The following is a 20,672-nucleotide window of genomic DNA, read 5'->3' on the forward strand; positions in this document are numbered from 1 at the left end:
TGTGTGCTGAATGCTGACACTGCAGATCTGGCTTGCGAACTGATGAGGGGAAAGAAAAACCCACTAAATGGCTCACTTTTTTTTTTTTTTTTTTTTTTCTTCTCTCAACTGAATAATGAACTACACAGCTAATCACTTCCAGCAATGTGCATAATGTGGTGGTTTGACTTAATACTGCAGCTTGAAACACAGAAACATGTTTTTCTTTGATATCCTGAAACATTTTGCAGGAGGAATGAGGACATAAACTTATAAACATGTTCATTGAATCCTGTTTATTTTTTTTCTCTCCGCTCTCTTTGGATGAGTTGTGAGTAGCAATCTAACACTTTTTAAACTCCTGGGACAAAAACACCCTTACACCCTAAAACAACTCTTATTTATAAATCAGGGATTCTGTTTTTCAGGTTTTATTAATTGTATTTTTTGGTGCTTATTTTTAGCTATTTGAGTTTCATGTAAATAGTTTTTTTTTGGGGGGCTTTCATTTTTGATATTCTGTATGAAATTTGTTTTTTTGGTTATTTACCAAAATGCTTGAGCAGTTTTATTTTTTTTTCGTGTCAAAATATGTATAGAACTCGACAGTACTTGCACACTTAAGTTGTACCTTCTTTCCTTTGCTGTCTTCCACAATGAAATTCCAATGGTCACGGGCACATTCTTCTGGGGTTTTTGTATGTAGGAATTTTTGAACATTTCGTCACAATTCTGTTTTAAATCCTCCGTATCTTAACTGTAATACAGCTTTAAATCCCGCTAACAAGCCTCCATTGTAATCTCGTTTTAAATCTCACAAGCGGAGTCTCCAATAGAAATGTAGGAATGTGCTGTCATTCAGTAGTTGGGGCAGTTTTAAAGTATTCAGAACGAATCAATGATAGATACAAGTCAGGAAGGCGGGACATTGCCCAGCAGCACAGAGAAATGGATTTATTATTATTTTTGTAGTAGGTTTTATTTATTTTTAATGGGAAAAGGGTCATATCAACGTGAATAGATTAACCATTTCCAGAGTTTTTCCGGTGTTTATTGGCTATCCACTGATTTAATTATCTTTGTATCTGGGGTGTTTTATCAGGTTTTATTAGTTAAAACCCAAAAAAAAGAATAAGTCCTATTTATAGTTCATGCTTAATTAGGAAGATAGCTACAACTACTCCAAAGAGCAGACATCTTCATAGACACTCCATTAAGGTAATCACTTTGGTAAGCAGCATGCACTGCCTTCTGGATTGGAGACATAATGGAAGACATTTCCTACAGGTGCTTTCCCCACAGACCACACCAGGAAGTTAAAAACACAGAAGAGATTGAAATGAGCAGTTAACAGAACAGAAAAGGATATAAAATGGTTTTACTTTAATTCCTGGATCCTCTTTTTTCATCCTCTTCTAACTACTAGATGTTCTGTACGTTACTATTATTTACTACACATTTAATAGCCACCTTGAAAGCTCTGGCCTCATTCTGACAACTGAATTGTCCTCAAGGAGCAGGTGATGCAAATCTCCCAGTTTGTTGAACAGTTTAACTTGTCACCTTCAGTAACAGTTCCATTTAACTGCACAATCAAACTTGAGAGTTTTCGCTGGTCGTTCTGGGTGAATAGTTTTCTAAATTGTGCTTGAGCTTATTCTCTTGCCCCAGGGTTTAAACTGCGGATCACTAAACCAGTTTCTCTTTTTCTATTGTATTTTTCTTTATTTATTTTTTTACAAACATGAATTTGTTTTTTGGGCAGGGTTTGATACAGACACCCAGAAGGTTTGAAAGTAGCAATGAAGTAAAGCAGAATAATTATTCAGCAATGCAATATAACGCACGAAAAGGAACTGTAACTGAACAGCACAAACCTGACTTTTTTCCTGGAATGATGAAGCAGCTATTTATTAACCAAAACATTTGTTAAAAGAACATTTTAAAAATCAATACTCAACAAAACAACTTAACCATTATACATGGTTGAAGTCACTCTAAGGCAATTTACTACAGAATAAATCACCTTAACCCTTTGCGGTCCATTGTCGGACTGGGTCCGACATTGCAATTATTCCTATCAGGTCCATTGTCGGACCCTGTCCGACATCATTATAGAAACGCAAAAAACTGGTTTCTAGTCGTTTTTTCTCTGGAAAAAGCCGAGAAAACCATTCAATTGCCGAGTGGGAGCGATAGGAGCCGAGACAAGTGGGGGGGGGGGGGGGGGGGGGGCGGGCAACAAAAGGCGTCATACATGGCCCTGGTATCAGATAACGGGGCGGTCATAAGTAAACAAGCTGGCTGATAGTGCGTCAGCGCACAGAGAACACGGACATTTGCAGAGCTTTTTTGAGATGTTATAGTAATAAAACAATGACTTGGATCGCATTATTGAGGAGTTTGGTGATAAAACGAGTGATCAGATGATTGATCGGTATGTACGACTATTATTATTATTTATTTCTTACATGGGTGAAAGCTATAGCGAACGAAAGGGTGGGGCGGGGCTGGAGATGCCTAGTGAGTGCTTTGTTGTTATGCAGGGCCTTTTAAACCCGTTTGACTGTGGAAAAAAAAACTTTTAAAGAGCGTCTAAAATTAACTGCGCGTGTGAAAATAAATTGGACCAGACGTGCCTGACACGCACTTAATAAATGGACTGCAAAGGGTTAAACAAGTGACCAACGCCACTATTTTATATGCATTGTTCTTTAGGAGAACCATTCTCTACAACCAGATCAATGCTGCTTTGAACACTTGGTTATTGTGATGTTGGCTTCCTAATAAATTTGGATCGCTGCAAGAAATGAAAGCCCCTTAACTTCTCATCACAAGGGTATAAGGATTCCCAGCTACTGCAACACATTATGTGGTAATATAAATTAAGCCTTTTTCTTTCTGGTTTCAATTAACTGTAAACTTTTTCCTTCAGCCCAGAAATAATTGTCCTATCTCCTAACAAATTTACCATTTATCTTGCTCTGTAAATTGTGTAATAATTGCTTAATTGAATGATAGAAGACCGGACTATGAATACAGCTTTAAAAGAGCAACAGCAATCAGTGGCTCTAAAAAGCCCCGACTTGGTTTTCTATTGGCAAGCCCTAATGGAGAAATCTGCACAGTAACAATTGAAAGAATTCTCTAAAAGCATCAATCTTTGTTGAAAAATGTTTAACTACAAGACGACCAGAATCGTAGGTAGGGATAATATTCCATTCTTTATCTCTTTCAACACTACAGACCTGTATGCATGCATGCATATTTCTAATCTATCTATCTATCTATCTATCTACACATACATACATATTTATATATCCAGGGTGACTTACAATTGTTACAAGACATCACATTATTTTTACATACAATTACCCATTTATACAGTTGGGTTTTTACTGGAGCAATCTAGGTAAAGTACCTTGCCCAGGGGTACAGCAGCAGTGTCCCCCCACCTGGGATTGAACCCACGACCCTCCGGTCAAGAGTCCAGAGCCCTAACCACTACTCCACACTGATGGATGGATGGATGGATGTGCAATATATATAATTTTTTATTTATTTATTTCAAGACGAGTATTTAACTATTTGCTTTGGGCACCCTGATTAAACACATGGGGAAATGGTTAAATATGGTCTTGCCTGAGTGCAAACCCTTAAGAATAACATCGTCTCCTGTCTAAACTGAAAAGGAAGCAGAACGCAGGCCTTCACGTTTACACAGAAAACGTGTCCTTATAAAGCAGTGTCAATTTCCTTCTACAAAGGCAATGGCTGGCACTTCCAGACAATGAACACATCCTGTCTTTCCAAATGCAAGTAACTTGGTTCACAAGGAGTTATGGAAATGAATACTTTACTGCATATTTGCCTAATTTGATGAGTCTGTGTGACAAATTCTGTGGGACCAAACAAAACAAAAACAAAAAACACACAATGAATTTGGAATAGTTACTTCTCATGATTCACGTAATGGGTGAGCAATGGGTAACCCTACTGGCAGGCGGGACTGCTATCTGTATTGTACTTGGCAACAGCAGCTGCCAGCACTGCCTTCTAAATACTTTGATCACAACTATTCCACTCTATTCCAATTTAGAGTTCTCTTTCCTGTTCCACTGCCAGTGGTTGCATGTACTTCGCAGTGACACACACACAAATAAAATGGCAATATCTTACATCACAGCATGGTTGACAGACGCCAGGTATTTGAAGTCATCTGCAGTTCTAATGACCTTCTGCAGGTTTACTGCATCACCCCTGTGCGAGTGCCTGCCCTTCAGCACACAGCAATAGGAACAGGAGGGATGGGCAAGTTGTGATTCTGAAGCACTTTCAAGCAGAAGAGGCTTCAGCAAATGAAAAGGATTCTGGTTCACCGTCCTGATTTGCGAAAACATTTTAAGAAGTCCACAGGGAATGAGTCCCACAGTAAATACTCTCTGTGTGCCACAATCCTGTCACTTCTTTGTTACAAATAGGAAGATAAAAGCTATTACACTACATTAGCTGGCACATGCCTACAGAGGCTGCGCAGCTAAAAATGAATTGTGCCCTGGTTCAAACGCATAAAAAGAGGTGTAGCAGGAAGCCACTCCGTCTTGTTTCATTAACAAATTAAAACACATGTACACAAACTTGGCAGGATTACAAAACATGGTTTTGACACTGCTTCTGGTCTTGTTAAAAACCAGAAAAGAACTAGCTGCACTGTTGGGTCAGACGTATTTCTAAAATATTAATGTTCAAAAATGTTCAAAATCAATATTATTTTCTTTTGTTTTTCAAAAGTTTTAAGTTAGTTATCTTTGCTTACAGGCTATGTAAACAGCAAATGTTTCTGACCATATAAACCATTAGTAAGTAAGGCAATGAAAAGCACTGAATAAAAAGCCAATATTAGCAGAACCTTTATACTGTGAATAATTCATTGAGATTTAATACTTACAAGAACTGGTGCAGTGTTTTAGATTGTTCAGGACAAAATTAAAAAAAAAAAAAAAAAAAGAGTGCTGGTGGCTGACTGGCAGGGATAGGGTCAATTTCTGTAATTGCTGTGCTCACAGACACAGATGTAATTAGTTTATTTAATTTGATGACCTGTTTAATTGTTTTATGATTTAATTTGTGTCACCTGCCTGTAATTAGCAGGCCGGTATATAACAGTGCAGAAGTGTGTGTTCGGGTCAGTCTCCAGTCTGTGTAAAGAGAGGCTGTCACAGAGAAGAACCCGGTGTGGTTTAGAAAAAGGAAGCGTGTCAACCTTTTTGTTTGTAAAAACTGTGTGTTCTGCAACCGATAAACAGCTTAACCACCTTTTTATAGTTTAGGGACGGTGAAAAGTCTGAGTTAGCACTCCGAAGTGAGGCTTTTGTTTTGTCTTATTTATGTATTTAATAAAAATGCAAGAAAGTGCTTTAGAACACCTCAATCTTGTGTCTGGTTCAAACAGGGTACGGACGTTTAAATAAAGTGAAATCTTTTACTGTATATATTTGTTTTAAATGTAATATTTTGTTCAATATATAGGCTAATAACATGCAAAAGGGCTAATTTAACAAAGACCAGGCTAATAAAGTGCACGTTTGTCAATGCTCCATATTGACAGAGAATGCATAAAAAACAATCCACTCCCAGATCCAAAGATTCTGTTCCCTTCCCGTTTTCTGCACACAACATGTGTTCTCCTTAATTCCGTATTTGAAACGAAAACAGATTGAGGTGACCTTGACCTCAAATTATCCACAAGCTCTGCAAGTAGGAATCTTGAAGTTGACTGAATTGCACCACCATAGGGAGTTATCTTTCTACGTTGTTCCTTCAGCACCCAGGATATTTGACCTGAGAAACGTTAAGTTAAGTACTGTGGAATGTAGTGGTGGCTGCGTTACTGACGCAATATTAATTGTTTTGTCGCTGCACACATTAGTCATTGTGGTAGATATCCTTCTACGGCGGTTTTGAATTTCAAGGACACGTTTGCTATTGGATGTTGCATTAGTACAATTGCAATAATGATTTTGAAACCTCAAGAAAAATGGTTGCTTGCTCTCCATATTCGCATTAGATGTGTTGATTACATATCTTTGACAAAAGATCAGCTCATTCTACTGTTTAATGAGGAAGTCAAGATGGACCCAATGTTACGTACGCAACAAGGCTGAGTAACTTATCAAAAAGGAGGGGGAGGAGTGTACTCAAAGTCTTTTTAGATCTGATAAAGAAATTCTGTGTTCTGTATTTTAGCCACAGTTAAGCAATACTATCTGTTATGAACCGACAAAGTACATACCAACCTGCAGATACTTGTACAAATGGTGCAAAACCAGCATCAGAAACAGTAAAGTTCAAGCAGCATGATTCACTTCCTGGTTCACCAAACTAAAACACCAGAAATATTTCTATAGCATTAAGCATCCAGCACCAGGAGTTTTGTCTGAAAAGGAAGTGGACCTTTCCATTGTTTAACATGATTAAGAAGGAAGTAACAGGTGTTCTTGGTATTAGGTCTAAATCATGCAACCAGTATTTTGTATAAGTTAGTGGACACAAGTTGCTGTGTCACAAAACCAATACATGTAGCATTTAAAGTGTTTTAATATCATAGCTAAAGCCTAAAAAAATGTGACAAGGGACAGGGTGTACTGCATCTGTTAAATGTGTTTTAGCTGGGAGCTAAGGTGGAGAGGGATCCCTAGTACTCTATATACCTGGTGTTGTAAAAAAATTGTTTCTGGGAATGCATCTAATCTCCACCATGAAAGAGTCTTTCAAGGTAAACTGGAAAAACCGGATTTACTGTGCTTTGCCAAAAGCGTACGTTGGCTTGCAATACACCTCTCCATTTCCAAACTGTTTACTCTGCAACTTGGTGAGATTGTTTCATGAATTTGACCTAAAATGTGAAACATTTAAAAGGATTCGTCAAAACGAGTATTCCAAGCGTTTAATAAAAATAAAAAACATTGAATTTATTTGATCATTTAAGATGAGATTAATTAAAATCACTTGCTGTTCATGCTGACCAATATATCTGAGCAAAAACAGCGTTCAATGCATGTTATAAATCTGTATTTATGACAGTCAGTTTTTGTATCACAGCAGCAACACTGAAAGGATGGAATTCTTTCCTAAATCAATTTCTTTTAGAGCTTTATTGCTTGTTCTGTGAGGTTACATGCGTTATAATAGTGTTTGTAATGGGAAGACAACAGGTTATACAAGAAATACATCTCGTGATATCAAAGGGCACAGCAGAGGATCACCTGGGAGCCAGAGTAATTTAATGTGTAAGCTAGGATTTATATTTTCTAGTCACTGTCCTAAATGGTTTATTTTAATGATATGGTATCATTTGCATTCAAAGCTCACTGTTTTTAATAAATATCTAAACTGTTTAGCTTCAGGCTTCTTGGTAGCAAGGATGAAATTAAGAATTCTGGTTATAAATTTTTTTTTTTTTAATTTTTTTTTTTAATAAAATGAAAAGTAAAACAAACCAGTCTAGAAAGCAATACATAGGACACGCTGGAAAGTCCGACGTGTGTGTTTCAATCACTAAACAATTTATTTCCACATTATCATGCAAACTCTTGATTTTGTTTAATAGTTTTGGATGTTCCTACATACAGTGCCTTCGTTCTCGTGACATACCCTAGCTATGTAGAGCACCGTCACAGGAGCGAAGACATGCTTGCGTTACAATGGATGTGCTGCTGTTGGTCTCTTATGAAGACTATCTGCCTAAATCTGCTTAAACCCAGTACGCAAACGTTTTTTGCAATCTGCGTTCTTCGCTGCAATGTTAGTTTGCTGGTGGACAAAAAGAGTATTTTGTTTTTAGTGTTAAATTTGTATGCGTTAAAGGTTAAGCCTAAAAATATTTGTATAACCACAGGCCCATTATGATAACTGATCCGTGCAAAATAATTCATCTCATAAAATGTGGTCGTACCGAGTCATGACTGCTTAAGTAAAAACTCGGAATCATGTTGCACTTACTTCAATAGATTTTCTGCACACAGTAAAACGTGTTTTTTTTTAAAATTTTGCTCATTTTTTCTTATACCATAATGTAAGAACATGAGTGATGCTGCACAGACAAGCAACAGTAAACGTGTGTATTCAGTGTCACATCAGGATACCAGAAAAGCCAGTTAACTGTTTTTTAAATTTGTTTTTACAACCAATTAATTTGAGTCGCCTGCCTTACACCTCAGGGGGAGGTTAAGATAACCACATCACCCTCTGTAAAGGAGAGCTGACCCCCTATAGGGCAAATCCTACAGGAGGGACTGCGGCTCAGCCTTGTTCTTTAATACTTGATAAAAACCTTCAAAACGGAGGAGGAGGTAGAAAAAAATAAGGGTTTTAACCAAATGGCTGTAGAAACAGGTTTGCTGGTAGACAGTGTTACAGAAAACCAACATTTGGAGGGACAAGTGCTTTTTGGGTGAGGTTAGAATCCCTTACCTGAATAATCTAAACTTACGATCGCATATTTTGATTTAGAAAAAGGAAAGGGTGCGCCAAGACTTGTGTAAAGCTCTGATACATTTAGGAGAACAAGAAAAGTCATCAATTCACAATAAATATAGGCTGTTCTGTGTCTCAAGACTACAAGACATTAATCTGTCATCCGATAGAATGAAATTAACAAAGAAAAAATGCTTCCTTTCATGCTTTTACTTCAATCCATTTGTATTTCAATTGGATGCAATTCTTTTACTTGCAGTAAGATGAAACTTCCCTGCAAAGGCAATGATGACGATCCAATCAAAGTGCCTGCACGGCATGAGGCTTGTTTACAGGATGAGTGTGCTGTTGTTGCTTCTCTTTAAATACGTATGTTTTTTATTACAACCCTGGAGACAGCAATACGAAACTGCACCGATGCTGCTTTTTGTGAGCTAAAATACAAACTAACACAGATGAATGTAACCTTTTAAATGTTAACAATAATAAACATTTTATGGTTATCAAATTAAATGTGACTATTTTCTAAAGGCAGCTTCAAGCCTAGGCAATTACTGTGAAGCCGTCACATTATATATATATTATTATAAATGCCTATATAAAAATATAGAGATAAATGGTTACATTTAGGGGTGTGTCGAAACTCGTGTTTTCTGAGCAATTACAGTACCTTTAAGGAATTTGAAGTTGTTAGGTATTAAATAGAAAACATTTTAATTACTCAACACAAAACAATGCAGTCTCTCTGCTTCCCTTGTTTAGACAATTGAGTTTCAATCAATAACAAATCTGACAGTTATTTAACATAGACCCTGTCGTGATCAAACTAACAAACTCATTTATATTTTAGAAGCAATTATTTCTTACTTTCAGCCTTTTGATACGATAAATTTTATATATATATATATATATATATATATATATATATATATATATATATATATATATATATATATATATATATATATATATATATATATATAAATTTATATAAATTTATGTACTATATATATATATATATATATATATATATATATATATATATATATATATATATATATATATATATATATAAAAATTTATGTACTATATATATATATATATAATTTTTTTTTTTTTTATTTCTTCTTAGTTTTGTTAGAAATGTGTCACCGCTGCCGTGGATTGTGGGATTGTAGCCCTGGGCAAGGTGTTATCTGTGATTCAATTTGACAAAGGAATGCATATCCCAGTTTCCACAGCGGTAGCTCAGGTTAGGTTTAATGAAAGGACACATTTACATTATGAATCAGTTGCATTTGCTAGTTTTTCAACATATTTTCATTGTCAATTTATGGCCTTGTTATGGCAGTAAAAATGTCAGCACCCGGTAGAGAGGAAAATTTGCTTCCAAATCGGCTTTTAAAAAACACTCAATGCAGAAGTTAAGTGCCAGGAAGGGCAGCTTTTCTTGTTTTGAAATCAGCACATTAATAAAAGAGGCGTGCTTCAATGAATACCTGCCGACATAAATACTGGCACACCCCTGCTTAAAATGATGTTCATTTCTATCAAACTAGAACCTACACTACTTGGAAAGGTCATTATAAAACCTGAGTTTCCTGTTATTGTTGCATACTTTTTACTTAATTATAATAAGACCGCACTGTCACCCCTGATATTGTTATATAATAATCCTAATTAAAAGCCTCTTCTGTGAAAGCCAAGAATGACACCTGTACAGCAGTCAATGTGGTCACACAGATAATTACATACTACTGCCCTTAACACCAAGCGCCCTGGAAATGTTCTTATTAACGAGATGAAAAGTGCATTTCCAGACAGGAGTGGGCTGTAACTGTGACACCATTAACTTATCAATCCATTACATCAAACCGGGCTCCGTTGTGCAGAGTAAGAATCCCTTCTTTATATGAATAGAACATTTCATGATGGTTTCAGGTCAGGAGTAATAAGAAAGCAGACGGCAAAAATAAAATGCAATTTTCTGTTTGGAGTCCTCTGCACTGTTATCTGTTTTATGAACACATCAAATTTGTGATGACCCAAGCAACAGAGATCTGGCTGCCAAGTACAGTTTTATAATTTGGCCATCATCATAAAACACATTGTCCTACATATGCTTTAAAAAAGTGTGGCATAATCTGTGTATAATTGTTTAAGAAATATGTTTTGCTGTAATCATGCAGTGTTTATTTGATTTGTCAAATTAAGACAAAATACAGTACTGTATTGCAAAAAATATATGCTAAGAAATCAATAATAATAATAATAATAATAATAATAATAATAATAATAATAATAATAATGTTATTATAATAATAAAGTCTCAGAAAGGATCCATTCTATATGCAAATAATGAGCCTTTCCTCCTCCAAAAAAGGCATGGGTGGGTCGGATTCAGTGCAACAGGCCAGGGCAAGTTTTCAGAGACAGCATTAAAAGACAAGAGACCTGGCGAGTCAAATTCCGTAAGCATTTGCTTTAGTGCACCTGCCTTCAATATTATTTCTGTTGAAAGCTACACTAAAATGTGATGCAGCACAATTTAAAATCAAAGCCAGGATGACAGCACAGGCAGGTTAGTATATATTCTGCATGTTCTTGAGTTGCCATCTTGAATTCTATGAATACCTATAAAACGAGGATTAAACAGCTACTTACTCTGGACAAATGTCCAAAAAAGGAACGTGTACACATTTCCAGAAGATTGAACTGGGCATAGTGCTTCTATTGGTAATAACACATCATCCATTTCATGCTACACTACTTTAAACCCACAGGACTGTTCACAACAGATCACGGTCTAAAGATGAGAACTTCAAACTGTAAACCTCAAATCTCAAGTCAAGCACCAAAGTGATAGACCATTTGATCAATTTTCTGTTAGTTGAGAAGAGCATTGATTTACATGGGCTGTCAAACACTATTGATGTACTTGGAACCCATTACAGACCTGGAATGAAAAAGAAAAAAATGCCACAAATATCTAGTCTGCCTGATATCATATCTCATTCCTCACTTTAGTTCTTTAAAATAAATCTGTCAGATTTACTTTGTGGCGTATCAATAACACTTTATCTGTACTGCAGAGACCTTATGAATCCATTACATTAACTATAAGAAATATCACTGCATGTATTGTGTGCTTTTGGCACAACCACAGTACACTGCTGCACCATTCACATTCCAACTATTGTATTAGGATTCATAATCTTCTCCTTCATAATTTCTATAAAATAAACAAAAAAGTACAATACGTTTCTTTGCTTTTCTAGACACTTTTGAAAATTGGATGTACAGATTTTTTCAAAATACTACAGTACATAAACCCAAGGCTTCTTGGGTACAGAATGCAGCCACAGGCTTTGACTCGCAGGTCTGCTGTATGTGAGAAATGTAAACGACACTTCAAACTCCAAGCTCAACTGAAGACATTTCTTTCTTTATTAGCAGCTTTAAAAGCTGAGTAGCCATTTAAGAATGAAAAACAAAGTCACCGTTTGTTTCACTGGGCTAATGTCAGCTTTTAACACCACTGTGTTAATTACACAAGGCGAATTCCATTTCTGGAAGTTATTCACAACGCTGTATGTAAAGTGGCCTTTACCCTGTTTCACATTGTGCAGTTCGGTCTGACCGGGCACAGCTTAGAGGCTCAGTCCTTCTACTGCAACTTCTACTTCTTATCCATCTGTGATGTTTAGCATTCAATATAACACGTGAAATCAGGGTATCAAAAACCCCTTTTTACAGTGTGTGTATCACAGTGTACAACTTCACTTGTATAATTAACCAGCCGATATTCAAGTAAAACACAGTGCAGTACAAAGTAGCTGCATAATTGCAAAAACTACATTTCCTCGAGATACTGGGTTTCTAAATCCTAACGAGGCATGTCAGTCCTCCTTCGTTCCATTTCACTTTGAGCAGAGGAAGCCGCAATTATTTGTCATTTTCAAGACGTTTGGGTTTTGGACAGCTTTTCCTGTTAAAATGCATTATTTAAAGCCACTACACTCATAGAAGCCTTAGAAACCATCAATATCCAAAAGTTACCCATTTGTTACGGGGACTGAAACCCTTTCAGCAAAATAACACTTGCACCAAGTTAAAGCTCCCTCTTTACTGTATACTTTACCATGGATTAGTACAGTCAACACACAGCACAGTATTAGCAACTGATTTGCACAACTACTGAACAGTCTGAACTGAACTAACATTGCTTTAATCGTATGTGTTGTAGACTCCAAATCAACAGCACAAAGGAACCATTCATTTTAATGAGTCATAAAAACAGCATTTCCAGAAAAGCGGTGCAAAAAAACCCTCTTAAAACATTAGCAAGTGTATGTTCCAAGGAGCAATATGTCCTTAAAAGCTGCCTTGAATTCTGCCACTAAATATATCCATCATCATAAAATAAAGCACGCAGTTTTAAAGTACCTTAAAATGGTATTCAAAGTATGAGGCCCTCAGCAAGTGCTTGGGGGGGGAATGTGTAGTTTCCTCTCGATTGTCACCTTACCTAGCAATCTTCAGATTTTGGTTTACCCAATACATTTTCCTGCAGTACAGTACAATATGTATAAAGTCCAAAGACTTAAACCACTAAGATATGCTTGAATAGAAATTGTTTACCGGGATGGATCTACAGCAAATTCAGTGTGTATGCCTATAAAATATAGTTTTCTGCACTTATTTTTATACTCTGAGTGTACAGTTATAAAAACAGAATTCCACGCACTGTAGTTTTACATCAATATGCACAAGGAGGGTTTTGTTTTGTACTGTGTCTAGTGTTAAATCTGTACTGAAAATAATAGGGCTTGATGCAGTCTGGTGTGGACTCCACTACGCATACTAATGAACAATAATGTGCAAACCACCCCAAACTATCATAAAGTTAGAGCAACTAAGAGAACATTGTATCAAGCCACTGTGGAAAGTCTGTAAAGAGCGCATTTGACATAACGATACTACAGCTGTTAATTGCCTTGCAAGAGAGATTGGAACACAATGCCAGCAAGCCAGATTGACTGGCATTTGAATAAAGACCACAAATTATAAACAGTTTCAGTAAATGGAGTGATTCAGTGCCTTTGTTCCACAGACATACATCTTCCTATTGCTTGCAAAAGAAGCACATGCTAACCGCTAATGCTGCCATAGCAAGCACTGGGAAAGGAAGCTATTGAAGCCTGGATTTCCTGCTTTTGCCCGTGGCCAAGAACTCTGAGGTTTAGAGTGGTTTCAGGAACTGACTCATGTAATGATTCATGGATTAGATATTGGTTTTCATACGTCTCTGGTCAGGAGACTATAGAACTTAAACAATTTGTAAGATGGAAACAACAATTACTTACAAAAGCAACCAGAATTTGTTTTTGTCTGAAGAGCATTGATTGATGGATTATTTTTTTGGAAAAAGAAGAGAAAGCTTGGCACGTGGTTTAAATCATCTCATTACTGCTGAACCCGTGGTTTACAGTTTGCTATACTAGACCTACAGCAACAATGAATAACAAAGCTTAAACGATGGTTCTTCTTGGAAACAGGCTTCTAACAGATGGCTATACAATTATTTAAATATACACCACCGTGTATTAAAGGGTTTTTGGAAAACTGACATCACTGCAATTCACTTTATTGATAACTTATAGATGGCAGTGTTCACAGACCACTTATCCAGCCCTCGGTTCTATCCCAACCACAGGACCCGTGCGATTAGTGAGTTAGTCAGACTAGATGGTCCAATTTCAAAGATCGGTCTACTACTTAAAAGTCAACAATTTTCACTTTTCAGAGGCTCTATCTACTTCAGATAATGTTCTGTAGTCCAAAATTAGTTATAATCCAGGTCTGTTAAACCAGACGCATATTTAAATTCATCTTGATCCAAGACCTGTGTGATTTTTAGTATTGAAACACCTGGTTGGTATGCCTACTGAACCACGTGTCTAGCAACCATTGCTTACATTTTTTTTTTTTTTTTTTTTAAACACACAAATTAATGCAACTTTAATATTTAAATTTTAAAACAAGTACCTCAGTCAGAAAATCACTCACAAAGACAATTGACAAGGCCAAAGTGCACTCAGAGGCTGGCAGTCACTTTATGGATATAGTCCTAAAGCAGATTTACTTCGATGATGTCAGTGTCTCCATTCCCCTTTTCTTAGTATTCAGTGCAGAAGACCGTAATAAACATCCCCTTTGTGACAGTTTACCTCAGGGCTTTGAGGCCTAGCTGTAGGTCTTGAACCCAGCTGAAAGTGCTTAGAAATGTTGTTAACATACAATGCTACAGCATACTGTACTTATCCAAACAGCATTTCAAGCAAACAAAAAAGCAATCTCATATTGTTTGCACAGTTAAGGCATACCCACAGGATCAAAGCAGGCATACTGCGGACTAGCACAAGCGTGTATCATACAAAGAAGAGAGAAACTGAAGTACACAGAAATACATTCTGAGGCACGGCAAACAAACACCCTGAGGGCAGAGATAACTTGAGATTTACTCGACATTTTAACACAGTCTTAGACAGATAAATAAAATTTAGATGAATTCTGAGATTTGTCCAGAAACTCAGACAATGTCACACACAGCATGACTAATTACAGTACAGGTCAATATTACAGATGGATCCATTAAATATGTGGAATGTGTTCTAACCCTCCCTATCACCAGTTAAAAGTCCACTTGGATTTAATTTAAAATCAATGCCCCCAATAATCACAACCTGCTACTAAAGAGTTAATGTGTGTTTGATCCCCCAAAAGTGAACTTTCAAGTACAGGATTATTTTGTTGGCTGCTCTCAAGCTAATATTTTATTTGGCTTGTTGGTTGAAGTGCTTGTGTCATTCAGACTTTGGGAATAATTTCATTGCACAGACTTTCCTAACTGTTCCATTACTAACGGATACGTCTTTAATTAGAAGAGAAATCCCTTCTTCAAATAAGTATGCACGTTTAATCTGCCAGATCACAGGAAAAAGATAAGCGGTGTGGTCAGGACTTGTGATTATTTTTCTTGGACTAGACTAAACTGAAACACAATTTCACTGTTCTGCGTTTGCAGTTTCATCTGGCAGAACAGAAACACTAAACATGCTAATAAAATTACTGCAGATTAGTACAGGGTGCTGGGGCTTTGAAAACATTCAGCAAGTGGTTAAGCTTTAGATCCATATGCATCCATTTCTTAAGAACTTTTTATAGTAAAAAAAAAAAGCTTAAATAAAAATGAGTAAACTAGGAAAACTGAGTAGTTTAATGGTAAATAGTAAAATGGAATTCAGCATTTCTAATTACAGTACATGATACACTGGCAATGCTCTAGAATCATTTTTTAAAATTGTTAATGTTTACTATGCCTGCAAAGTATAAATGTCAACACATTTAACATAACTAAAGAGATTCCACAGGAAAAAAAAAAAAAAAAAGACGCGTTAGCATTTGCTTCAAAATTTATTTGCTCCTCCACACCACCCCCCCCTCTCGAAAAAATAACTAAAGCAGTTGGTGACTCAAATATGAAGCATATTAAAATGCTATGGATAAGCTAAATTAACAGATAGCTTATCTGAAGCATACACTGGCCATATGGTGCCACGACCACTACCGCCTGTTGCTGGCGTAACAATAGGCTGTTCCAGACATAGACTGGAAAGCACTGTTTGACAAATGATCGTTAGCATGACTTTTCAGAGCGCAGTGGGCAAGAGCAAGCGACCATGTATATTTGCATTTTCTTTTTCTTCTACAGGTGCATAATAAACCAGATGTCAACTTCAGAAATCAGGCTGCTTGGCTTCTGTGATTCAGCACCATTTCGCATACTGCCACAACTATGGCAAAGACAATTAGCTTTTTTTTTTTGCCTTACAAGCAACCCAGTCAACAGTGCAGCCTATTTAAAACACCTGGCTTCTTTTCACTTCATCACGAAGGCCCTGCATTCTGCTCTGTGTGCCAGTCATTCTGTGCTTTCATTACAATATGCAACATGATGTTAAACAGATTCATTCAAACTGTTATTTTTCTATTCAGAGCAAAGCTTTTGAGATCATTCAATCAAAGACTTTTAGTCAAAAGGGACACTGGCAACCCAGCACTGCAGCTCAAATCACAAAAGTTTTCTCAACAGCATTTTGAGACCGAGGTCACAGCGACCCTGCTCCAGAAATCTCATCAATGCCAAAAACTGTTTTAGCTTTCTTGTTTAAAATAATAATAATAAAAATAGTAATAACAGTGGTCTCTATGTCTAACAATTACTGTTCTCAAAGGAATGAATGTCTGTGCTCAAATCTCAAGGGTCTGTCTATAAATCTATCGATTTCCTTACTTTCAACAGTTCTACTCCCATTGCAGATACTACAATATTTACTTTCTACATTTTTCATAAGTAAACACAATTATAGTTCAGTTTTAATGTATCATTACACTATCGTGAGACAGAAAAGAAATCGTATTGTGTGCATGCTGAAGACTGCCCTTGAACTCTCCAAAATCAAAACTGGCACTGAATTATAATAAATTAAAACTGGAGCATATAAAGACAGCTCTGTTGTAGCATTTAGAAAAGAATCTTGCCAAAAACATATAAGTTCAGTATGTTCTCACATAAATAGCATTTTCCATCATTTGCAATCTACAAAAAACAGCAGTGAATCTTTATTATTTTGGGTATCCAGAATATGTACAAACTCTTTGCAGATTTTCAAAATCTGCCCATTATTAACAATGAAGTGGAAACAGTATGCTACTATCACAAGGCTTTTATTTTATTAGTTTATGTAAATGCACTTAGTCCACCGTTTAGCAAAGATACAAGACAATTTACAGGTATGCTGTTTTCATTGCATTAAAAAAAAAAACACATTTGCAAAGCATTCTGTAAATCCAATTTCAAAAGCCACGCACCACGAGATCTTGCTTCCAATTTTCTGTTCCTGAAATCCTTATTGAAATAACCTCATTTTATTAAAAATGTCTTAATGTTAAAACACTATTATTAGACAAGCCAAGAAACAATAATTGTTCAATGTGGAGCATAACTTGGTACTAAAAATAATGAGTCAAAAGTAAATTAAAATAAATAAAAAGATAGAGACAGATAGATCGATAGATAGATAGATATATGTGTGTGAATTGCCTGTTCTCTATACCATGTTGATTTTTTTTCAAGTTAACTTGGTGACTTTAAAGTATTTTTTACGCTCATAAGCAATGGAAAAAGGGGATAACCGGGCTTAAAGATCTGTGGAAGACAATGCTCTATTCTTCCACTGGAAAATCTAATGTAGGCTGAAATCCAACAGGTCCAGTAGTTGCATAAGCTAAAACAAAGCCACTATTGCTATCCATGGTATTTTTTCACAGCAAACAGATTTTTCTTCTCACCATCTTGTCATGTCAAGGGTTAAGTCCGTCAGAAGTCAATCTGTTTACTGTAGTAAATGATAATGGCTCAGTTAGAGACATCAACAAACAGCACATTGTATCTAGTCTGTCACTTTATTTAAAGACTACTGTGAGATACAGGTCAATGACTAACTGAAAATATCAAGTTCAAAAATCACACAATACCATAGGTTGTTTAAAAATTGAACTATTTTCCATTGGCAATAACACAAGGGGGTTTGGTCTGATTTCATATTACTGATTTTCTGATTCATATTACTTAATATCTTGTAATGTACGGCAATATTTGCCTCAAATTAAGGATATTGCACTGCCTTCTACACAGATAGCTCAGATATGGAGTGCACTGAACCTAAGAATGTAGACATGGATAGATAGGTCTCTCTCTCATATATGAACAGTTATTAATAGGCAGCACACCAAGTCCATGTTTCTGCTACAACTCAAATGGAATACAGCAAAAAAAATGTATATATTTGATGCTTACCATTTCAAAGCTCTACTTAATGGCTTTGTAACTCTTAATTTCCTTTTGGGAACAAAAAAACAAAGCAACTACTATTGGACCTAAAACCAGCAGTGCATGCTGAAAAATCATTCCTGCAAACGCGTAATTCATACTCTTTGGCGGTGTAGTCATTCATTCCCATCGGTTAGTCTGCAATATTAATACCAAAGTAATTACTTTACACAGATACACGTACTTTAAGAAATTCAACATACACCCACACTGTGACTGTTTATCTTGTAACTATATACAGTGTGTCAAATAAACCTCAAGAGGGGCAAACTTAAGAACACTTTCTTGTAATTAAAGGCCGCGATCAAAGACCGTTTATATATATATATATATATATATATATATATATATATATATATATATATATATATATACACACACACACACACACACACGTACATATACACACACGTTTTATTATTATTATATTTTATTAAATTAAATATTGTTGGTAAATCTACGATTGAAATGTATTCAGAAAAAAAAAAACGCTACTGTAAAAACGGATAAGAAATCACCAGGAAAGACTTCTACTTTTTATATTATCTTGGAAAAATTAGTCCAAGACAGCTTCCAGTGCTCCAGTTGTAACTAACAGTAACACTTCTCAATCGTTAGGTTTTAATTATTGACAGAATCACAGGACGGTACTGTTTTTTTGTTTTTTTTGGTCAGAGCTCTCTCGCAGTCGTTGTTCCGAGTAATACATGACTTACAAAAGCCTCGCTCCAAAAATGGACTTTCCCGTATCATCACATTCTGGAGGAAATAATAAATCAAAAATAAATAAATAAATAAATAAATAAATAAATAAATAAACAAACAAACAAACAAACACACACACACACAAAAGACCACCCACCTTTTTAAGCGTAAATACCCTTTCTTACATAAACTACAAATTACCAACTTTTAAAAATACATTAGCTATACTCCAGACTACCTTTGTAGGTTTTTAAAACAATGTACAAATCAGGTTTAAAATCCTATGAACTCATTACATGTCAATTATTATTTTACTTCAAGTAATTACATTATTAAAAGACTTTTCTTGTGACATGTTGCTTCCATGTTTTGCTACAAAACACACGGTAAATTTTACAGAACACAACACAAAGGCTTAAGGCATGCCAAGAATGCCACAATCAAGAGACGGTTACAAATAACACAAAAAGTAAAGAACTATTTTATATACTCACAGTGAAGAAAACAACAAAGGAAGGAGAAAAACGCGGATTATCCCGGCGGTGCAACAAGTCCTCCTTTTGGAAACAACGTTTATGCCGAGTCCTGAAAATGATCCACGCCAATCTGCAACTCCCAACCTCAGCGCCTCTGCAGAACAAAACACCAACAATGTGATCCTTCATCTCGGTAAATTTCAATTTCTACACCAAACAAAAATCTAAACTAATCGGAAGCCCGTATTATAGAGCATTTACAGCTTGAGGCTGGGGGCTCTTGTAGCCCAATCGTGCGTAAGGTCGGGCTTCACAAAAAATTTGAAAAATGTCAAAAATTTTCGTGCTATGTCAGACAACAACGCAGTGAGTCAGTGGACAAACTGAAAGCACCCTGTTGCAACAGCGTCAAGAAACATTATAAAAGAACCGAATAAGAGAACTAAACCACTGGCTTTAACTCCGTCTTCTTGCTACTAGTGATCAATCCTGACCACTGCTCCTCTTTGTTGGAAAAAAAAAAATCATTTTTAACAAAAAGCTACAACTTTATTGAAAACTGGCCAGCTGCAACCATTTTGCATACTATTAAAGGCAAACTTACCTCAACCTCCACTCTGCTAGTACTGTTATTTAGTGTTTAATTTCAACCCCCTTTTTCCTTGTATGTAATGTATAGGTTTGTAAACTGTGTAAAGTTATTATTGTGTTTCTGGTGCAGCCGGGTATGTGCACGTGAATCGCCAGCGCACCGAGAAGGATGTGAAGAATGCTCGGAATGAGACAAGGTATGAAATGAACGCGAAGCCCGAGCTTCCATGGGGCGGAGCGAGGGTGGCGTCATCCCAAACTCCAGGGCCAGCAAGAGGAGGGGCCACAGCCAAAGAGGTGACCTCATGAGAGACGATTTTAAATTCAGCACAAACATAAAGGGAGGGAACTTCGTGACTCAAGTCACAGTAGACACCCACAAAGAAAAGGAGTGTTCACGCTGGACCCTAAAGCGACCGCCAAAAAAATTAAAGGTGTGTGTGGCGGTTGGATTTGGGGTTAATTATAGGTACTCTAGTGTACTTAATTAA

General features: G+C 36.3%; 1 protein-coding gene across 3 annotated transcripts in view; it reads right to left on the reverse strand.

Annotated features, from left to right (window-relative positions):
• The window catches only part of LOC117435037 (transcriptional enhancer factor TEF-1), a 57,942-nt gene extending 37,478 nt beyond the window's left edge, over nucleotides 1-20,464 (reverse strand). For all 3 annotated transcript variants that reach the window (XM_034057909.3, XM_034057908.3, XM_034057905.3), the window contains exons 1-2: nucleotides 20,195-20,464; nucleotides 19,609-19,744 (exon numbers count right to left, since the gene is read on the reverse strand). The gene's annotated coding sequence lies outside the window, so the exon portion shown is untranslated. The remainder of the gene's footprint in view (nucleotides 1-19,608; nucleotides 19,745-20,194) is intronic.
• Nucleotides 20,465-20,672: the final 208 nt, after the last annotated feature.

This window comes from Acipenser ruthenus, chromosome 28, assembly GCF_902713425.1.
Source record: "Acipenser ruthenus chromosome 28, fAciRut3.2 maternal haplotype, whole genome shotgun sequence".
NCBI lineage: Eukaryota > Metazoa > Chordata > Actinopteri > Acipenseriformes > Acipenseridae > Acipenser > Acipenser ruthenus.